Source organism: Arvicola amphibius, chromosome 2, assembly GCF_903992535.2.
Source record: "Arvicola amphibius chromosome 2, mArvAmp1.2, whole genome shotgun sequence".
Classification (NCBI taxonomy): Eukaryota; Metazoa; Chordata; class Mammalia; order Rodentia; family Cricetidae; genus Arvicola; species Arvicola amphibius.
The window spans coordinates 13,560,987-13,581,220 of NC_052048.2; the positions used below are offsets into that span (position 1 = coordinate 13,560,987).

Consider the following 20,234-nt stretch of genomic DNA (forward strand, 5'->3'; position numbering starts at 1 on the left):
CATTTGATCCACAGGTATGGGGCAGCAGAAGAATAGGCTGGGCTTGGTGACATCTTTTGAAATCTCAAATCCTATTCCCTAGTGACACACCTTCTCTCAACAAGGCCAAATCTCCTAATTCTTCACCCCCCAAATTCCCCCAACTAGAAACAAAGCATCTAAATACGATGCTATGGGGACCATCTCATTCAGACCACCACAGTTATCTGTCTTCCCACCTAGCCATTTCTTTGTTTGTTTGTTTGAATATGATTTCCCACCTGAGAATGATAGTAACACGTACCTATAGGTCTAGCTCTTAGGAGGTAAAGGTAGAGTGACCAGATGTTGATTTCCTAGCCTGGATTTGATGAATGTTGTCTCATACATACATATACATATTACATATATACATATATGTTACACACATATATATAAACATATACATATATATATTATATATATTCACAGCAACATAAAAGGAAAGAAAGCACTAAGAATCTGCATCTCTCCATCTGAAAACTGGGGAAACACTAACTGCACAGGTTATCCATTGACAGACAGCATGCATTTGGCAATGGCGTTATAGGATCAGAGCAGTGTGAGCAATATCGCGATGGTTAGCGCAGGACTGTCAGCATTTCTCATCATTCTCCAAGTCTGAACAGAGAAGCACGTACTTGAGAAAATGTTCCGTGAGAGCGGAGCAGTCTGTGTGCACCAGTACAAAGTAACCATCCGTCATAGAGAATGTGCCGTACCCATAACAGGACAGCCAGAAGGCGACACTGACTCTGATAGATCAACAGTCAAGTGTGCTTGCTCGTGTTATCTCATCTCTTTCTGGCCAATAAAACAGCCTCACCCCCCACCCCCCGCAGTGATCCACTTATCATCATACATCATACAATAAAAATACCCTGGGGAGTGAAGGTGCAGCCTCTGGGTTTTTGAGCCAGAATGTATCAGCTGAGCTGGAAGCTGAGTCTGTAGACTTGTTCAGTGCAGCACATTGTGTGACTCCAACTGAGGTATGCCAGAGGCTAGACACGGCTTAGAGCAACCAGGATTGTGTTGTGTGATTGAAGCCACATGAACTGGATCCAAGACATTGCTAACAAACCTGGGAACAGCATATGGCTCTTGGGAAAGGGGATCTTTCGTAGGAAAGTTGGTTGTTGTACTTTCAAGTGAAACCTTAAAGATCTCAGTATGAGAGGTAGGGAGGTTCAGAGTTCCTCGTGTAACAGGAAATGCAGTCACAAGGTAGACCGGCATGTGTCATGAAGGGGAAACTGAGGACAATGTGGACGTGGAGCTCACCTTTTCTCAGGGGCATATTCCTGGTTATGATCCAACTTTCAAAGGACAGTTTGTAAATCTGTGATACTAGTCTGAAGGTCTTTGCCTTGGTTTGAACAAAGAACCAATTAAGCCTTTATTAGCCCAAGAGAGAGTGAAGATGGGGGAGGAAGAAGCAGTGTGACTTTGTCTTCTATGACGGTGCCTGTATACACAAAATGCTGTGTTTAGGTATGGTTTTCATAACTAGCTTATTTTCTGAGTTAAAATCTACTCCTACCACCTTTTAAATGTCATCTATTCTCAGTTCCATGAACCCCAGATCATAGGACTGCCTGTTTCTGTGGCACGTTGATGGGTCATTTTAGATGGCAGAACGTAGGGGCACTCCTACATAGACTGCTCGTGGCAGAGTGATCCTGAGTGTGTAGCCTGATGACCTATCAGTAGCATGATCAGTCTATGGACCCCCCAAAAGACGTTCTAAATCAGAAACTCCAAGGGAGGGGCTTGAGGCATCGAAGTGTTGTAGGTTGCCAGAGGTCTTGGATGTGGCTACACTTTGAGAACACTGTGCCGGGAAAGTAAGGGCTATAAGACAGTTGGGTTGAGTGTTTCTACTGGAGAAATCTCTGTTTCCTCTTGTCCCTCTAGTCCCTCTGTAGAGTAAATGGGGGAGACCAATCTGGAGGTTTAATCCTCCCCAGAGACATGCTCAACATAGGGGCAGTTCGGTCTCTGGAAGGCTGTCCAGCAGGATTCACCTGCGACTGAGCAAAACCTCAGACATAGTTATGCATATATATGCTGAGCAAGAAAATCTGCTTTCTGCACCAAGGCTTGCCTCTCGTTGTCTCTTTAATAAGCCATGCCTTGTTTGCATGACATTACTTTGTCATTGATGTTTTGAAGTTAGAAGATGAAAGGGTTCATGAACACACAGCATATGGTAAAAGGCCGTTTCACCGGGGCTTTGTCAGGAGCATAGTGGTTGAGTATAGCATTCATAATAACGATGGCAGTAATAAATACTCTCTACACACTGTATCTTTATAAGGCCATTTATGCATGTTAGTGTGATGTTCAAATAGCACATGTGTTAGGGAAAGTGTATGGTGTACCATGAGGGGGCCTGCTTGTTGGGGTTTATGTCCCGCCTGGTACCCCACAGCTGGCAATCCCCAAAGAAAATCACACAGAGATCTCCATAAGTTATAAAACTGATTGGTTCATTAGCTCAGTCTTTTTATTAGCTCTTGTAGCTTATATTGACCCATTATTCTGATCTATGTTAGCCATATGGCTCAGTACCTTTCACAGTGGGGCAGATCACATGTTGCTTCTTTGGAGTCTGGGCAGGAATCAGAGGAGTGGGCTTCCTCCTTCCTAGCATTCTCCTGTTCTCATCGCCCCACCTCTACTTCCTGTCTGGTTGACCCACCTATACTTCCTGCCTAGCCAATCAGCATTTATTTAAAACATGACTGGCAGAATACAGACAATTATCCCACATAACTTCCCCCTCTTTTTTTTTTTTAACAAAGGAAAATATCCATAGTCCATTTTTTGGGAATGTGGGCGTAGTATTTCAGGCTACTTCTGGCTGGTTGGGGGCACAGATAGGCACAGATTTAGGTCTTATGGGACCTAAAGAAAATTTAGAGTTATAATCAAGTCCTGACTAGAGTATCCTGTGAGTCTTGATCATATCAGGCAGCAGTCTTGAATCCATTCTAGATGCAGAACTCAGACATCCGGGCCATCTGTTTCTACCGACGATTTCTCAGGTGGTCTTCCTTGATCAAAAAGGAGTTTTCTTAACTCAGAATAAATCCACAGCCTCTCATTTCCTGTGGAAACAAAAGAAAAATCTCTTCTCCAAAGTAACATCTGTAGAAGGAGCAACGGCTGCTTTCCTGCCCAGCTCCCGCACGGCTAGCTTTACATCCGAAATGACAACACACAAATTGTATTCATTTAAACACTGCTTGGCCCATTAGTTTCAGCCTCTTATTGGCTAACTCTCATATCTTGATTAACCCATATTTAGTAATCTGTGTAGCACCACGAGGTGGTGTTTTAACAGGAGAGATATTAACCTGCGTCCATCTTGGAGAGGAGAGGCATGGCAACTGCCCGAGGCATCTGACTCTGCTTTCTTTCTCCCACAATTCTGTTCTGCCTACTCCGCCTACCTAATTTTCTGTCCTATTAACGGGCCAAGGCAGTTTCTTTATAACCAATGAAAGTAACACATAAACAGATGACCCTCCTCCATTGGTATGGCAGAGACACCATCTTTACCATCGTCATGATTGCCACCATCAGGAGGCAGGTCCAGAGCCTGCAGGAAGCGGGAGATAGGACTAACTGTGTTTTCTCATCCCTTTCATATGGCACCTTCACAGGATCGTGGGATGAACTGAACTGTGGAGGTTTTACGCCTCCATGCAAGCCCATAAAAGCGTGTATCACTTTTGCCATCTTTGAAGCTGCCAGGAACCCTGGACTTAGTATGGATACCCTGTCCATCCTTGTCACCCTCCTGTATCAAATCTACCATACCTCATTGCCCAAGCAGCCAGCAGGGCCATGCCATGCTGATAACAATGCAAGTCCCTTTAAAATCCCTTCACAAATGAGAAGTTATTGTTTCCCATAGATTTATATCCTTCTTTGCTCTGTGACTACAAAAAGTATTAGTCCTTCAGTTTGTTAGAAATAATTTATTTGGCATGTAAAATCAAAAGCTTCCTATGACATTGCCATCCATAGGCACCACTGCGCCATTCTCACGTTCATCCACTACACCTTCCTCCACTTCCTGGGCCCCCTTCTGTTTTCATGTCAGACATATGTGTATGATTAAATCCAAACCTGCCGATAAGAGAAAAATGAGGCATTTTCCCACCACCCCCCTTATAAATGTATTCTCTCTGCCACCCACCCCCATTCTTTCTCTATCTTAAACCAGGTTCTCATGAAGCCCAGGCTAGCCTTCATCTTGCTTAGTAGCCGAGGGTGACACTCAGTTTCTGTTCTCACTGCCTCCCCCTCCCTTGTGCTGGGATAACAGGCATCTTGGTTTTATGCAGTGGAGAGGGGCCAAACCCAGGGCAGCAAGCGTGCTAAGCAGGTACTCTACCAATTTACCCCCGGCTCGTTAAGCTTTCCTGTTGTCATTTCACATGTGAGGTCTCCTGGTCAACAACACGGTGATGAGCAGTCCATTCTAATCAGGGTGGGGAGGGCAGACTGCAGCTTCAGACAACCCCGGGGATTGCAGCAATTCTGCCGGACAGATTGGCTTCTTATTGGCACTTCCTGTTCGTGACTGTGATCAAAGCCTCTGTCTCATCATTGCTGCTCCCTGGGGCCCAGTCAGAGTCCTTGTGCCAAAGAGAACAGAGCAGAGGGCCCCGCAAAACCTGGTGGTAATGATTCAGTGCTTGACCAAGGACATGCCACGTCCGCTCCCGTCTCACTGGCCCAGAAGCGTGTTTCTTCCCTGTTTGCTACAGTAATCATGGCATACATACCACACGCACACACCCTGCAGTCTCCTGTAAGGAGTGACTTCCACCTAGTGGGTGATTGTGGGGCTCCTGATAGTCACAGCCAACTGTAGTCCAAGCATTCCCAAGCTTTTACCATCTCTTGCCTCCACAGCCTTGGTGGCTGCAGCAGTGGGTGTGTGTGTGTGTTAGAGAAGATAAAGACCAACCGTCCATCCACAGGCTCATATTGGGAGTTAGATGGGTGCGCCATCCCTAGAATTACAGTTAAATTCCAGAGAGTCTGAAAAGGCGCAGCATTGGGACTGTGACAGTCATTACTTCACGGACTCTTTGGGTCTTACCGGTACATACTTCAGGCCATGGTGACCCCGGTTTAAAGACACATCCTGCCAGGGAAAGCTTACCAGACACGTCTGGGTAGGGCTGTTATTTGAAGCTACTTCAGCCGCTGCCTGCTGCAGATGAATGTAACTCGCATGTGGCCTGTCTTACCACCTTCCATATCAGCTAAATAATCTGCCTGAAGGCGGTTGGTCTCTGAAATGACAGAGCCCTGGGTTACTCCTTATCCATTCTGTGAGTTCCCCAAGGGAAGTACAGAGTGTATATTTTCTGGAAGTAAAGTTTATTATGTTGTTTGAAAATGTTACTCGGAGCAACAGATGTTATTTTTGGAGCCTGTGCAACTTTATTTCAGAAAAAAAAAGTCTTGGCCAGAGTTAAAAGCTCTCTGACTGCAAGAGATTGGTATACAGGCTTCTAGCCTGGTTTCTTTGCTTGTGCCATGACCGCTCGCAGGCAGAGGCAGCAAGTAAGTAGTCTGCCGGTTTTCACCGGTTTGCAGACTTAGAGTGGTCACCACCCTGCTGTGACAAATGCACCCCGGCTTGGAGACGCTGCTCTCCCTAACCTTCACTTTGAAGAACCACAGGGAAAATGATGGGGAATCTGCCTGTGTCCTCAGAATCAATTTGGACTCGGTACAGTTCGTTCCTCTTCATCTGGCTGCGAAGAACAGCAGTTTGGAGCCTCAAAGGCAGAGTGTGTTGTCCCCTGTGCCAGGGGGATTAGTCACAATTTCCTCTTCTGTGAGAAGTATCAGAGGGGCACTCTGGCTTGGCGAAGCCAGCACTCTCCTGGAAAACTTCAGTAAGACATCTCAGGATGTTCTCCAAGGGACAAAGGTCAAGCTTCTAATGGAAACCTGACTTCATTTTGGCTTCATTCGCCTGTCCTTTTGAACTCTTTGGTGCCATTCATTACTCTCTCATGGGTAGCTCATTACTGTGAGAAGGCAAAGAAAGTAAACAGGAGTAGTTGGAGAGCAAGTGAGGTCCATGGCCGGGAAGTGACGATGACTCTTCTAGGCCAGTGCGAAGTCTAGAGTCGGGGGCAGGGTGGTGCAGTGATGTCTGCTGCTAAGATCCACCCTGTTGAGTAGACACACTGTCTAGGGACCCTTGCCACTCTGGACTGGGCTTCTGTTAAGTAACTTTACTGAGGACCCAATGGTCTCTTCTGGGATCCCTGTTTTGTCTCCGAGGAGGAGGTTCAGTTCTTGCTGCTTGGGAAAGGCAGTCAGTGAGCTTCGTAGACTGTTGTGGGCTCCGGAAAGCAGTTCTTTCCTCGTGAGTCCGCATGGTGAGTCCATGAGAGTCTCAACACCTGGGATGTTGTGGCAGAGGCTCAAACCAGATTGTGAGTTTTGAGCTTGCTTTCAGAAGCAGGAGAGAGGAACATGGACAAATCCAGGTTGGAGGAACAGTATGGAATCATGGCAAGACACTTACTGGAATTAGATTTGGATCAGAGCTCCGCAGGTCCATGAGGGTCAGACCTGATAAACTGTGCCATGAGGCAAACATCTGGGCGGTCTCTGGTTGGTCTGCAGTCTTGCAGCTTCATTCCCAGAGTCCTTAATCCAAGTATGTGTGCTAGGTAAGAAGCAGCCTGCAAACGGCTGAGGGACGATGGGAAAGAGAGACAGGGCGTGTCTTTCTCTCGATGGTTCCGGTGGTGTTTCCTCTAGTATCTGCATCTTGGCTAATTACCTTAAAAAGTGAAAACTCTCCCTCGTGTGTGAATTCCTCTGCCTCCAGGTTTCTTGGGGGGAAAGCTCTAAACACTGTGCTCTGGATGCCCACCTCTTTGGGCCGCCTTCACTCTGGTCTCCCACCTCCTCACGCCGTCTTCCCAGTTCCTATGCCTCAGTTCCCTCCTGCGTTTGACTTCCCTCGATGGTTAATTATCACCGTCAACTTTATTGGATTTAAAACCCGCCTAGGACCATTAGCGAGGTGCTCCTGTAGATGATTTTGCGTTAAGACGTTTCCCCAAAGGGTTAACTGAGAGGAAACACTCGTGCTGAAGGTGGGCAGCACCCTCCAATGGCCATGGAGCTAGTTATTATTCCCCAGCTCCACTTCCTGTCGCCAGGATGTGAGCAGCCTTCTCTGCTGAATCCCCACTGTTAGGATGTGCATGGGGCCGGATCATCACTGACTGAACGCTGAACCCTGAAAATCAGTGGGACCAAAACAAAATTTCCTTCTTTATGGATTGTTTTCTTGTTAAGTATTTTGTCATAGCAATGAGGAAAATGAGCCGGGTTGAACTCCCAGGCTGAGCTGGGCCCTCAGGTCTTTCCTTACTTTAGATAATAATGTTCCTGTATTAAATGACCTCTATTTGGAAAACCCAGAGCCGTTTCCCTTTACTGAAAGATCTCAACCTGCGGGAGATGACGTCCACAAAAATTACTTCTTTTGCTCTAACACATATTTGCGCCTTTCCCTTTCTCAGAATGCTTTCCCTTCTAGCTCACCATTTCCTTACACATTCCTGCTGAACTTCAGTTCTTTCAGGCATTTTTTGCCTTTCCACTCAAATCTGCGTTATTCATCTGAAGATTAGCGGCACCATTCGATGTATAGTTCAGGATGCATGACTCGGAGTCAAGGAATGAAATTACAAGTCTTAATTGGCATTCTTTCCTCTCTCCTGCTGTCGAGTAACCACTTTTCCTAGCATGGAGTCCTCCTCTCTCGCTCTTTCTTTGAATATCATCTCACCTGGCAGGGGTGTGATCTGCCTGGCTTTTATGCCCTGCTTCTGATACTGTTGGCTCGGCAGCAAGGATTCCCGCCTCGTTCTGAGTTATTTCAACAAAAGGCAGAAATAGGGGGCCTCATTAGCAAGAGCAAGCCATGCGAACATCGCGCCAACCAAGTTTCTCAATTCTTAGCACTGTTGTCTTTCCGAGGCTTTCAAGCTGTTACGAACAGGGGACCCAAAACTGTGCAGGTGAGACGTCAGGGTCTGTGCTCTGCTCTTCACTGTGATGCTCATCAATTGTGTGTTGAGAGGCAGGGGGGCATTTTTAAAATAAGAGCTGGGTATGTAATCTCTAAGAGTCCACGAACAGAAAATTTTAACTATGAAGTAAATCTGGTTGTGGCTTTTAAAGATCAATTTCTTTGTGACTTAATTTTTTTTGTCCTCGAGGACAAAAGAGACCTTCGGGTGAGCCAGAAAACACATGTTCTCTGCTCTCCCTCTCACCCCAGTATTCCCATCTATGTTACCCTTCGTCTTCTCACCCCTGGAGAGGTGAAGCAGCTGATGCCGGTTCTCTCTCATCACAGGTAAGGAGCTCGAGACGGAAGGACTAGCATAGCTAAGATCATGCATACCTTCTATTATATTATTCCTTTTGGTTTCTGTTACGGATGGAGCCCTACAGAGGGTCCCAAAGCAAGGACTTGGAAAAGCCACGTTTCCATGGAGTCTGCACCAGCCTTACTTCTTCAAGCCCTGTGCACTTTAGCCCCTGATGTCAGCTGGTTTGTACCTAGGCAGGTAGCTCCAGAGAGCGAGAAAGCTTTGACCAGGGAAGGGCACCGTCTAATGCTACCCCTATGTTTGTTTAATTATGCATCAAGAAAGGGGTTTAAAACAAATGATCAAACTATGATTTAAAGAGAGTGACGGGGGTGGGGGGGATACTGCCTAGTTACACAGAGCTGTATAAATCACTACCCTGAAATGCACCTGCAGTTTTGTACATAAAGAAATTTGCCATAGATGGCATGGACTTGTGTCGATCTTTTTCCTCTTCTGCTTTCCAACATTTATGATGATTGCCAAGGCTCTCGCTCTTTCTTCACATGTAGACAATGGGATGCCAAATTCTCTTATCACAAAAGGACTAGGTGCATTCAGTTGCCGCTTTCTCTACTGTCAAGAAGATAAATTAGTTTGATTTTTTTATTGCTCTTTGTTTTCTTTAGGGGTCTGATTTATTATTCTCCCAGAAAGCATAAGGAAGTATTGAAAAATCAATAGCCTGTAACGAACTAAAAAGCTCAAAATGCAAAATGCAAGTGAATATTAAATCAACAACTCAACTTCCTATTAAATTAAAATGAGCCATCTTTATGTAAGAACTAAAGATTTATTTCTATATTATCAAGTTATGCAAACACAGCGAAATGCTTAGTCGGTGCTAAACAGTTGAGGACCTGGCCCAAGACACAGGAGGCCAGCTTGAAAGAACTCTCACTGCCAGTCCCTGCACAAAGTAAATCATCGTAGCAATGTTTTGCACCTAACGAATAAAATGAGAATACAAATGTGTATGTGGTTGTAACAGGTTGCAACCTACCAGCTCGCCCAAGAATGCCTATGTCCCCACTGAGACGGGGAATAAATGAACAAATAAGGCAGTGGAGAAAAGGATAAGTTCTCCAGTGCTCTAGGGTGTTACCAACAGCTGTGGTAGGAATGACAGAAGGCCCTCATTAGGATGCCATCAGCCCTGGGGGGGGAGGGGGTTGATGAGGATCAGGAAGTTTACCAAGCATCTGAGTATCTCTCACAGATTCCGAGTTACCTGTGGGAAAGTTGTGGAGTTAAGGGGTCATAATATTTCCAATATACCTTCAAGTGGTACAGAAAGGAAGTGCAAATAACATAAAAAATTTCACATATGCAAATGCATGCATTTCCTACCATTTGTCTGCATTTGTGCATATGTACATATTTATGTATAGGTATTTGTGATCTGTGTGGCCAATATACAGACATATGACTATAAGAAGAAAGATAATAGATAGATGTTGAAACAAATGGGGGAAAAGCAACACTTAGACAAACAGAATATGAGAATCATCAGTTCTCTTCTCATAGATTTGTTTGAAAGTGCATCAGAGAAAGAAACAGAAGATGCTAGAAATCAAAATTTCCCCGCAATGGAGGCCATGTGGTCCATCTCAGTGCAAAGGGAAAGAAATGCGCGACTTCCTGAACTGAGCAGCCGGAGTTCCCACTTTCTGGTCCTTAATTACCTTAGTGCATTTTTGGAGCTAAAATTCTGTTTCACGGTTTTCCTTTTTTTTTTTCATGTTTAAATAATGAGATGGAAACCCAAAAGAGAAATGTCAGGGTTCCCTGGCAAAGTTAGTGTTGCTTCAAGGACAGGAAGATGCTCACCCAGTTTCTGCAGCGCATCCTCATGAACAGGGGATATGGTTGCTTCCAAAAATGGCCATAAATTCCACCCTTCAAGCTGGTCTCATATAATGGGAATTTGTTTGAAAAATGACTTGCTTCCCAAACTTCTTGCATGTCCCACGTCACATTTTGGCATAGAAATACTCAGGGTGGGTGGATTTCAAATATTTCCCCAAAGCACAAAATATTTGAAAGCTGATACCAGACTCACACTCTTATCTGCTGGTTGTAGACTGTCTTAAGCTATTTTGGTACGCCTGGGCATCTGTCTCTGGGTACAATCTTATTGGGGTTGATTCTCCCTGCCTTCTTAAACAGAAGGATTCTAGAACTCAGAGTGAGGAACATGGTCAACCCTGGAGCAGAGATCATCTAGAAGATTGTCCAAGAAAAGGAACTAGTAGAGAAGACAGGCCAGAGAGACTTGGCAGATCTGTAGCTGCCCTTCCCCCCCTACACACTATAATGGGCAGTGGACATTTTACAACGCTTCGCAAAGTCTAACACTTCTTCAAGTGTTATCGCACTTAATCCCCTTAAAAGCTCCATGAGATAAACACTATTTTTATGCACATTTTGCGGCTCAGATACCTGAAGCTTAGAGAAGCAACTTGCCGTGTGTGTGTGTGTGTGTGTGTGTGTGTGTGTGTGTGTGTGTGTGTGGTAGTTACCAGCTTGCACTGCCCTTTTCCTTACAATGAGTTTAGCATTAGACTCCACTTCTCTCTCCTGGAGACTCACAAGGCAACAACTGCAACACACCTTTGTAGCCCGGTTTGTTGCATACCCTAGTGTAGATAGAAATAACAAACCAATAGCTCAAGTTTTTCTGAACCCGCTGATGTCATTACCAAGCGTGTAGGGCTACCATGGTTTTGTTGTTGTTTTGTTTTGTTTTTGTTTGTTTGTTTGCTTTGTTTCGAGACGAGGTTCTCTGTAGCTTTGAAGCCTGTCATAGAACTCACTCTGTAGACTAGGCTGGACTTGAACTCACAGGCTGCCTCTGCCTCCCAAGTGCTGGGATTAAAGGCGTGTGCCCTACCGTCTAGTTGGGCCACCATATTTAATGCTCATAGTCTCTCCTCTTCTGACGCTGCTGAGCTGTCCCGTGAACACCGACTGCAAAGTTGGTAGTCAGTGATGCAGCTGCCAGAGCTGATACAGGATCTGTGAGAAGCTGGATGAGTGTGGTGGTTTGAACGCAATTGGCCCCCTGTAAGCTCATGGGGAGTGACGCTATCCAGAGGCATGGCTTGTAGAAGGAAGTGTGTCACTGTGGGGGTGGACTCTGAGGTCTCCTTTGCTCAAGCTTCACTCAGTGTGACACACTCTACTTCCTGTTGCCTTCTGATCTAGGTGTAGCCAGCACCATGTCTGCCTGCATGCCACCAGGCTCCCTGCCATGATGATAATAGACCACACCTCTGAATGTAAGCTGCCACTACAGTTAAATGTTCTTCTTTCTAAGAGTTGCCATAGTCATGGTGCCTCTTCACAGCTATAGAAACAAAGGCAAGGAGGAAAGACAAACCTCTTCAGTGGGATTCTGTATCTGAAGTCCTGATCTGCATGGACAGTTTCTATGGGAACATGTTCTGTCTCTGCTGACCTTTCATGAAATGTAGCATGTTCTGCACTGTGGATGTTGACTATCATTCCAGTGTTGTTAGCAAACCTGTGACTTTGTCACCAAGAAAAATCTATTACTTTTAGTCACAGTAATTGTTGCTATCTTCAAATGTCACTTAAACTTCCCATGAATATAAAATTATGGAAGCTATTAAATTTAAAAACTAGATCCTATTTAAGAAGCTAATAAAAACACAATTGCTATGTTGCATCTTAAAATTATTTTTACCATTATGTCAGTGTTTTAAACAATGTAATAGTGGTATTTCAACATACTAGTGTTATCTATAATTATACATAATATATCCTGTAAAATATTATTATTATGTTATAAAATAACATTATAAAATATTATTATGGTATTTCAACATAGCTAGTTTATTTATAATTATGCATATCTTATATGTTATAAAGTATCACTGTGAGACATGAATCACAGCCTCTGTAAGAATGACCCACAGCATAAAAATGGTTAAGGACTCTGTATCAAAGACTACACTGGAGTTTGGGAGTGGGGGATACTCTAGCTTAATACAAGTTGCTTCAGAACCCCGCCCCCCGAGAGCTCTATAGTACAAACCATATCCCAGAAGAAGGTAGTAGTTAGATATGACCACACAACCAAGTACTTCCCAGCCACAAGAAGGAAGACACTGTCACCACACCTACCTCCTTCCCGGTTCCAGTTTCTGCTCACCCCCAATTCCTGCTCTTCTGCCTACTCAGTTACAATGAGGGTATGTCTTCTGGAGCTCAGTGAGACCCAGTGCTCTGGAAGCCGGGCCTGTATTAGCAGGCCCAGCGGGTGGATGAAAGCCAAGACTTTTGTGATTCTCTCCACCCTCATTTTCCTGTGGAAACACAGCTCAGGGGGCCAGTGTTGGAGGGTCGATCCACCAAGTTTATCTCTTTGCTTTACTGGAAAGTCATGTTATCCTTTTGTGTGACATTTTCTCTAATTTCACTGGTTTTAATCCTTTCTTCTCCAGCAGGCAGAGTCTGGTCTCTATGCAGGTGGCTCCCACGTGTGTATGTTTTTCTGATCCTTGTAACACATCCTAAGTACTCACTGGGAGCGGAAAGACCACAAGCTGCACAGACGATGTTTATAAACATGACTTCAAGGATCACTGGGGTCACTGCTAACTGTTGTTTACACTGTCTGACAGGGGACCGATGAGCTGCCCCGTGTTCAAAGTAGCAGAAGCCTCTCTGTACTCGGGAACTGTCAACAAATGACCGTGACAGCTGTTTGTAATTCCCGTGATTTTTTTTTTCTTTTGAACAAATTATTAATCAGACTTCAAGGCTATTTGGCCCAAAGACATTACTGAACTCTGAACATTTTCTAATTTATCAGGTTTCCCTTCATTCTACTTTGAATTATGTTCAAGGCAAAAATTTGTATTTGGCTTCATAAAAGATGGTGTGCGCATTTACAACAGACAGACATAAAGGATTGTGTGAGCATTTGTAATAGACTCTCCTTCCTGGTTGCTTTGTTCTAACCAAGTTTGGAACTGGCCTCACATAGATGGCAGTGTGAAGTAGACCAGGTGGTAGGACCCAAAGGCAATCTGGGCAAAGCCGCTGTTCTCTGTGGAGTGCCAAGGAGACTCAGGGGCAAAACAGCAACCTCAAAGACACGTGTTAAGAAGATGATCTGCAGTAATCTGCATCTAGCCCTAGCACAGCCGTCACAAAGTACCATTTTGTACCATTTACATACATACATAAACAGACAAACAAGCAAATACATAGCTTAAAATCAGAAATGTATTCCCTTGTAGAGATGGAGGTGAGACTTGTTTTCTTCTGAGGACTAAGGGAGAATCTGTCCCATCTCTCTTGGCTAGCTTCTGATAACCCTGAGTGCTTATTTTTTTATTTATTCATTTTTGCATCTGTGCACACAAGCACATGTACACCTGTGCATGATCCTGGAGGCCAGAAGAGAGCACTGGGTACATTTTCTATCACCCTTTTCCTATTCTTTTGAGAACTTGGGGTACATGTTTTTTTCCTTCTCAGCTATCCTCTCTCCACTTTTCTTGGAACAGGTGTTATAAGCATGCGCAGGGCACCCCATGTTACAGAGATGCTGTATTTAAACTCTGGTTCTCACAGGAAGTGCCCTTAAGTCCTGAGCTAACACCCTAGTCCCTCTAACATCCTCTCGTTCTGACTGTGTCTGTCCCTATGACCAAGTCCCCCCCTTGAGAAAAACACAGTTGTAATTGATAACAGCCTATGAAGCCATCTTGACTTGATCAAGTCTGCAAAGGTTCTGTTTCTAGATAAGGTTACATTTATGGGGTGAAGACTTTCCACTGGGGAGGACACAATACAACCTGTAACATTATCCATTTTGAAAAATTCCCAAGGAAGATAATCTGTAGCTGCGGAGTGTGTGGACTCCAATAATTTGCCTTTAATGAATGTATTTATTCTAGATGCCTTATCAAGGCGAGGGAATGCCGAAAGTATCAAATTATGGACCTCTTTTCTCCTATAAATTACAAATGTTCCTTAATTCCACATTTCCCAGGAACTGGTTCTTGCTGCTTCTTCCTAGAACTTGTTGGCATTTTTCTGAGTGATACTGCTTCCCTTTCCTTGGTAAGCTTTAGAACCTCGTGCTCTTTAAACGCACGTCTAAAGATCAGGATAAAGCATCTTTTAAGGAACAAGTTGTAAGGGAAATTTGATGGAAGAGCATTCGTTTGGAAGAAGCAAAACTCACACTCCGTGGGCTACAAAGCTCATACTCTGGGTTCCTACTTGATTCTTTCCAAGGAAGCAGCCTTCACAGTGGTTGCTTGTGTTGCCTATAAACAGGAGATAATTTTAAAATTCAAGATGAACACCTATCATAGTGTCCCTCTTGCTTCAAGGAAACCCTGGGTGAGCCCAAGATTGCAGAGTGACTGGAAAAAACACTGACCCAGAAAACAAACATGTAACAAGTCACATTTCCCCCATTACTTAAGGGAAACTGTGGTGTTCTTTTTTGTTCTTAATCTGTCTGGTAAGTGTGAGTCTATGAGTCACTGAGCTGCCCCGCTCCTCTTCCATAAATATTAGGACTTACAAAGAGGTTGGGTACACGTATGATGAGCAAATACTTTCCTATTTTTCCTAAGTAACAGCTGAAACTTTAATGTCATTTTTTAAAAAAATGTTATTTTCAAAGGAAATTTATTTATAATAAAAGAATCTTTTTTCAGATAATAATATAATTGCATTAGGCTTTAATACCCAAAAGCATGCAAGTTAAATCTGGTTCTAATCAAAGCCAGGTCTGTTAAATTTCAAATAAATACTTTGTGAAGTCAATTAAAGAAAGTTTGATTTTGGCAGATGTCGATCCCTAGTTACAGGGAACCAAGATGCAGACATCCCACCTGAACTGGCTTCCCCAGGTCAAGCTATCACACTATTTCCCAGGCACACTGATACGGAAACTTGGGACCAGTGTCACAGAAGGGATGGCACGCATGTCCTCTGTCCTTCCTGCAGCCTCTCCTAGAGGTGTCCTACCTAGATCAAGAAGCGTGAAGCAACAATCTGCCATCTCAGTGAGGTGCTTATGCTCTCCAAAGCCAGGGCCCTCTGTTTGGTTTTTCTCTGGACTTTTGAAGTTGGAGGGGAGTGGGTATGGTGCACAATAACTTCAGAAGATAGACCATGTGCCTTGGTAGAGGCGGCAGAAATGCCAGCAAGCGTCAAAGTAGGTGCACCTAAAGTCTAAACGCATCCGAGTCATCCTGGGAAAGAGGCCCTGAAGGAAAGGCTTCTTAATGATGTGATTTCAACTTCATTGCATCTTTCTTGTGAAACTTGGTGGCTTTTTGGAATCGTCCTGTCTCCTTTTGCGTATGGAGATTAGGTTGTCTGCCCTCTTCGGCATGCATTGCCAAGAGGACGGTAGCCACAGTTCTCACAGTGGACGGCTGTGGTAGTTAAAGCACAAGACAGTCCTTGCCTTCTGTGTTTTATAATCCCAGAGTCATTGCCTGCGCTTTGTAATCATCTCCGCAGACCTTTATCCATCTCCAGAGCGCAGGCAGGAAGATGCTCTTACAATTCATTGAAACCACCACGGGACAAGTCAGAACTCTGTAGAGACGACACTCGGCATTTTCTGTGAAAGCACAGATTTTACAACCAAATTGTTTCAGCAATTGAAGGGGGCCCTAGCAAAAAGGGTAACACACACCATCACCAATCTCCTGCAAGTGGGAAAAACGACTCTAACCTGGCTTATACAGTAAAGACAAGTGCAGATAAGGGGGGCGTTCTGAAGGCTCCTCACATGCTTCCTTTGCACAGAATGGAGGAAGGTGGGGAGGGCTTTCGTGCATGCTGGTGGCGCCCTCTGGTGGACAGATGGAAGGCTCAGCTGACGCCCCTTAATTTGGGGGCTCTTGTTTCATCTACAGTATTAGCACTCGCCCCAGCGCCTTGTCCCCATCCCAGGAGCTTTCTGTGACAAGATGGACTACAGCCAATGTCTCCGGTCCATGGTCCGTGAGAACCATCTATGGTAAATTCAACCAGAGAAGAGATTGGGCTTTACCATTGCCTCAAAAGTGGCCTTGTTAGTGTGGGTGCAATTTGGCTGTTGCGTGCAAGCATCGGCCTCCGTTGTGTTTATGTAAATGGCTCAAAGCTGTAGACTGTGTCTCTGGCAAACTTACGTACGAGGAACAAAGGAGAAGTAAGAATGGTTTTCATTTAAAAGGCATGTGGTTCTTATTGCCTTCCTGAGATTAGGTTTTGTTTCTCTTCCTTTTATTTTTAAAGTTAGTTTTCCACTGTGAGACGAAGGGATTTTCATAGGAAATACTGGCAGTGTAGAGGGAGGGGATCAACTGTAGCGGTTCCGAAGCGAGGGCCGATTTGGAACAGATCCAATGGCTCAGGCTACTTCTTGGAATGTACCCTGCAGAATTTAAGGGACTGATCTCATTTACCTATGTGCACAGCTGCTTTGCCTGATTTAAAGATCCACTGATAGCATTGCATTCATGCATTTTCTGTCTCGAATTAGGAATGGCATCATCAGCATACTAACTCCAGGAGCCGCTTATTCATGCCAAAGCCTTTCCTCAGCCGGGCCCCTTACCTCCTGGGGAGCATCCCTCAGACTATCTCGGCCGAGCTTGTTCAACTTCTTTGGTCTGTATCACCCCAGGATTTGTTTTGTAACAGTAGTAAATACCCCATAAAATCAAACACACCTGAATTTTAATCTGGCCGTCCCACCTAGTACCTGTGACTTCTTGGATGAGCAATGTACAGATTAGGTTTCAGATTCCTCCTGTCACATCAAAAAGAAGTCCTGAGGTCATAGGAAATCATAGAGGAAAGTATTCCATAATCAACTAATAATGCCTGGTACAGGCACCCGATGGGGATAGTGGAGGTCCTCGGGATTTTGTCAGACATCATTAATATACATTTGCATGCACACTTTCTTTTAAGTGTCTTTGTCTTCTAAACCCAGTCTTCCAGTGTTGGCATATTAGAAGCAGAAGCAGGAGGATAGTGAGTTTGGGGCTAACCCAGGCTACATAGCAAGGCTTTGTCTGAAATAAGTAAGTAAATGAATGAAGAAACAAACTCCTCTGTTATTAAAAGACTTTAAAAATGGCCTGGGGTCGTAACCCAGGGGCAGTGCCACTGCTTAGCATGGAAAGGGGTCTGAGTCAGCACTCAGTGCGAAAACATACCAGCAATAGCTGAAAGTTCTCATGGCTGTTAAGAGACATCCAGGAGTCAGTGAGATTTCCCAGGAGGTAGAGGTACTTGTCACAGGCCTGACCATATGAGTTTGATCCCAAGGACCCACATACAAGAGAGCTGAGCCAGTTCCAGCCAGTTCTCTGACTGCCACAAAAATGCTGTGGTGGATGTGCACAAGCATGCGTGCACACATACACACATACACACAATAATAAAACATCTAAAACACCTAATAAGCAAACAAAAATAGCCTCTTTTCACAGTCATTGTTAGAAACTAACATTATCAATTAAAAAGTAACTGTTAAAATGGGCATTGTGGTACACATAACATTCCAGCAGTTGGGGATTAGGAATAAGGGGATCGGGAGTTCAAGGACAGCCTTGACTGTATAGTAAAATGAAGGGATAGCCTGGGCTCCAGAATGAGAGTCTATGTTATTAAGAGAGGAGTGATGGAGGGAAGGAGGTGGCTAATTACAAATAGCACCAAAATATTGATGTTCAAAATCCCAGTGCTCAACAGACATAGGACCTGCAGCTCACAGCTCACACATGCTGGCTGCTAGTACCCATCAGGTCTCACGGTATACTGTCCAAGTCTTCATTCTGAGACTTGATTTTGACCTGACAGAAATGGTATAAAGCATCAGCTTCAGTTTAAACTCAATATTCACTTCCCCAAGTGGAAGGTAGTTTGGTGGTCTGGCTTTCATGAATTTGTTTAGCCGACCTGCAAATGCATCCAGATCTCAGCTTTCGTTCCTCTGCCTGGAGCAATTCTCTTGCTCAGTGTTTGAGTGCCACGGGATGGTTCCTTTCGCTTCCTTCCTTTCTTCTTTCCTTCCTTCATATCCTTTTTCTTCCTTCCTTCCTTCCTTCCTTCCTTCCTTCCTTCCTTCCTTCCTTCCTTCCTTCCTTCTTTCCTTCCTTCTTTCCTTCCTTCCTTTTTTTCATTTTGGGTTCAGATGTAAATCTAGAAAGCAGACGTTCTGAGTTCCAGTGTCTCTTTTCAACGAATCATACACAGTCGTGTGGATAATTGTGGGGAAGCTTACAGCTTATTAAGCGGGGGATGCAGAGGGAGATGGAGATGTGTCAAGCCTCCTCAGCTGCAGCCTGGCTCCAGGAGAGCAAGAAAAGAGACGTGATGAAGTGAGGTCCTCAGTTACTTTGGGCTGCCAAGCCTTCCCCTGCTGGCGCCATTTGTGCCTTCTTCTCGAGTTTTACTCTTTACTGCCTCAATCTGGACCACTGGGCACAACTAGTTGTCTGTGTGGATGTGTTATTTTATTTCATACATAATTTGTTTTGCGTGTGTGTGTGTGTGTGTGTGTGTGTGTGTGTGTGTGCTCACAGGATCACACACATGATATCAGAGGTCCACTCATAGACATTGTTCTCTCCTTCCAATATGTAGAGCTGATGTGGGATTCCCCTCTATATGCTCTGAATACCACTGGTTAATAAAGAAACTGTTTTAGGCCTGTGATAGGGTAGAGTAGAGCTAGGTTGGGAAAACTAAACTGAATGCTGGAAGAAAGGAGGCAGAGTCATGGAGAAGCCATGGAGCCCGCCAGAGACAGATGCCGAAACTTGCCGATAAGCCACAGCCATGTGGCAATACAGAGATTAATAGAAATGGATTCAATTAAGATGTACGAATTAGCCAATAGGAAGCTAGAGTAAATGGGCTAAGCAGTGATTTAATTAATACAGTTTCTGTGTGGTTATTTCGGGGCTGAGCAGCCGGAAACAAACAAGCGGCTTTTGGAGCAAGTTCCTTTACCCAGTGACCCATTGGCATCCACAAAATATGTGGATGACAGATTGCAGTTTTTCTTGTCGTTCATTAGGATAAAGGGGAGTTAATTTGTGTCATCACTCTTCTTAAAAATAAACCCGCAGAATCACAGTGGCTAAAAATAACCCCATGTGTCCTCTCTTTATTTAAATTGCTCTGGCCCCTATTGACTGAAGGCTGTTCCTGAGTTTCCATCCCATTTGGCTCGTAAAGGCACAATTTTAGTGAGGGAACACTATAAAATGCTTTTCCCCCCTAAAAGCGGGTTTTACAATAGGAATCATGCTCACTGTAGACATAGATTTTAATCACTTGGATTTACGATGCGAGAGTGCAGATCCCATCCGTCTATGAACCAAAGCCAAGCAACCCTCTGGCCACCAGATAAGTTTCATTAGAAATTTACAGAGAGACAATGAAGGCTTTCTCTTTTTTTTTTTTCTAAATAATATCCAGCATTAAATGTCAGCAGAGCTGGAATGACGGTAACCTTAAAACAAAGAAAGAGAGAAGGGGGAGGAAAAGGATGGGGGAGGGGAGGAGAGACAGCGACGGAAAAGGATGGGAGTGGGGAGACGACAGAGCTCTCTTCAGTTTCCTTAACTCTGTTTTGGACACAAGATCTTCAGAATGCTATGTAAAGGGCAGATTTAAGGGAGATACCGATTTTCTATTTAAAAAATATTTGAAGAAAACCCAAATAAAAATTAAACCAAAGCAAAGGGTCATTTGTGTAGTATTTCT

The 20,234-nt window shown here is 44.4% G+C and overlaps 1 protein-coding gene across 1 annotated transcript in view; it reads left to right on the forward strand.

Annotated features, from left to right (window-relative positions):
• The window catches only part of Rerg (RAS like estrogen regulated growth inhibitor), a 110,021-nt gene that overhangs the window by 52,261 nt on the left and 37,526 nt on the right, over positions 1-20,234 (forward strand). The window lies entirely within an intron of this gene.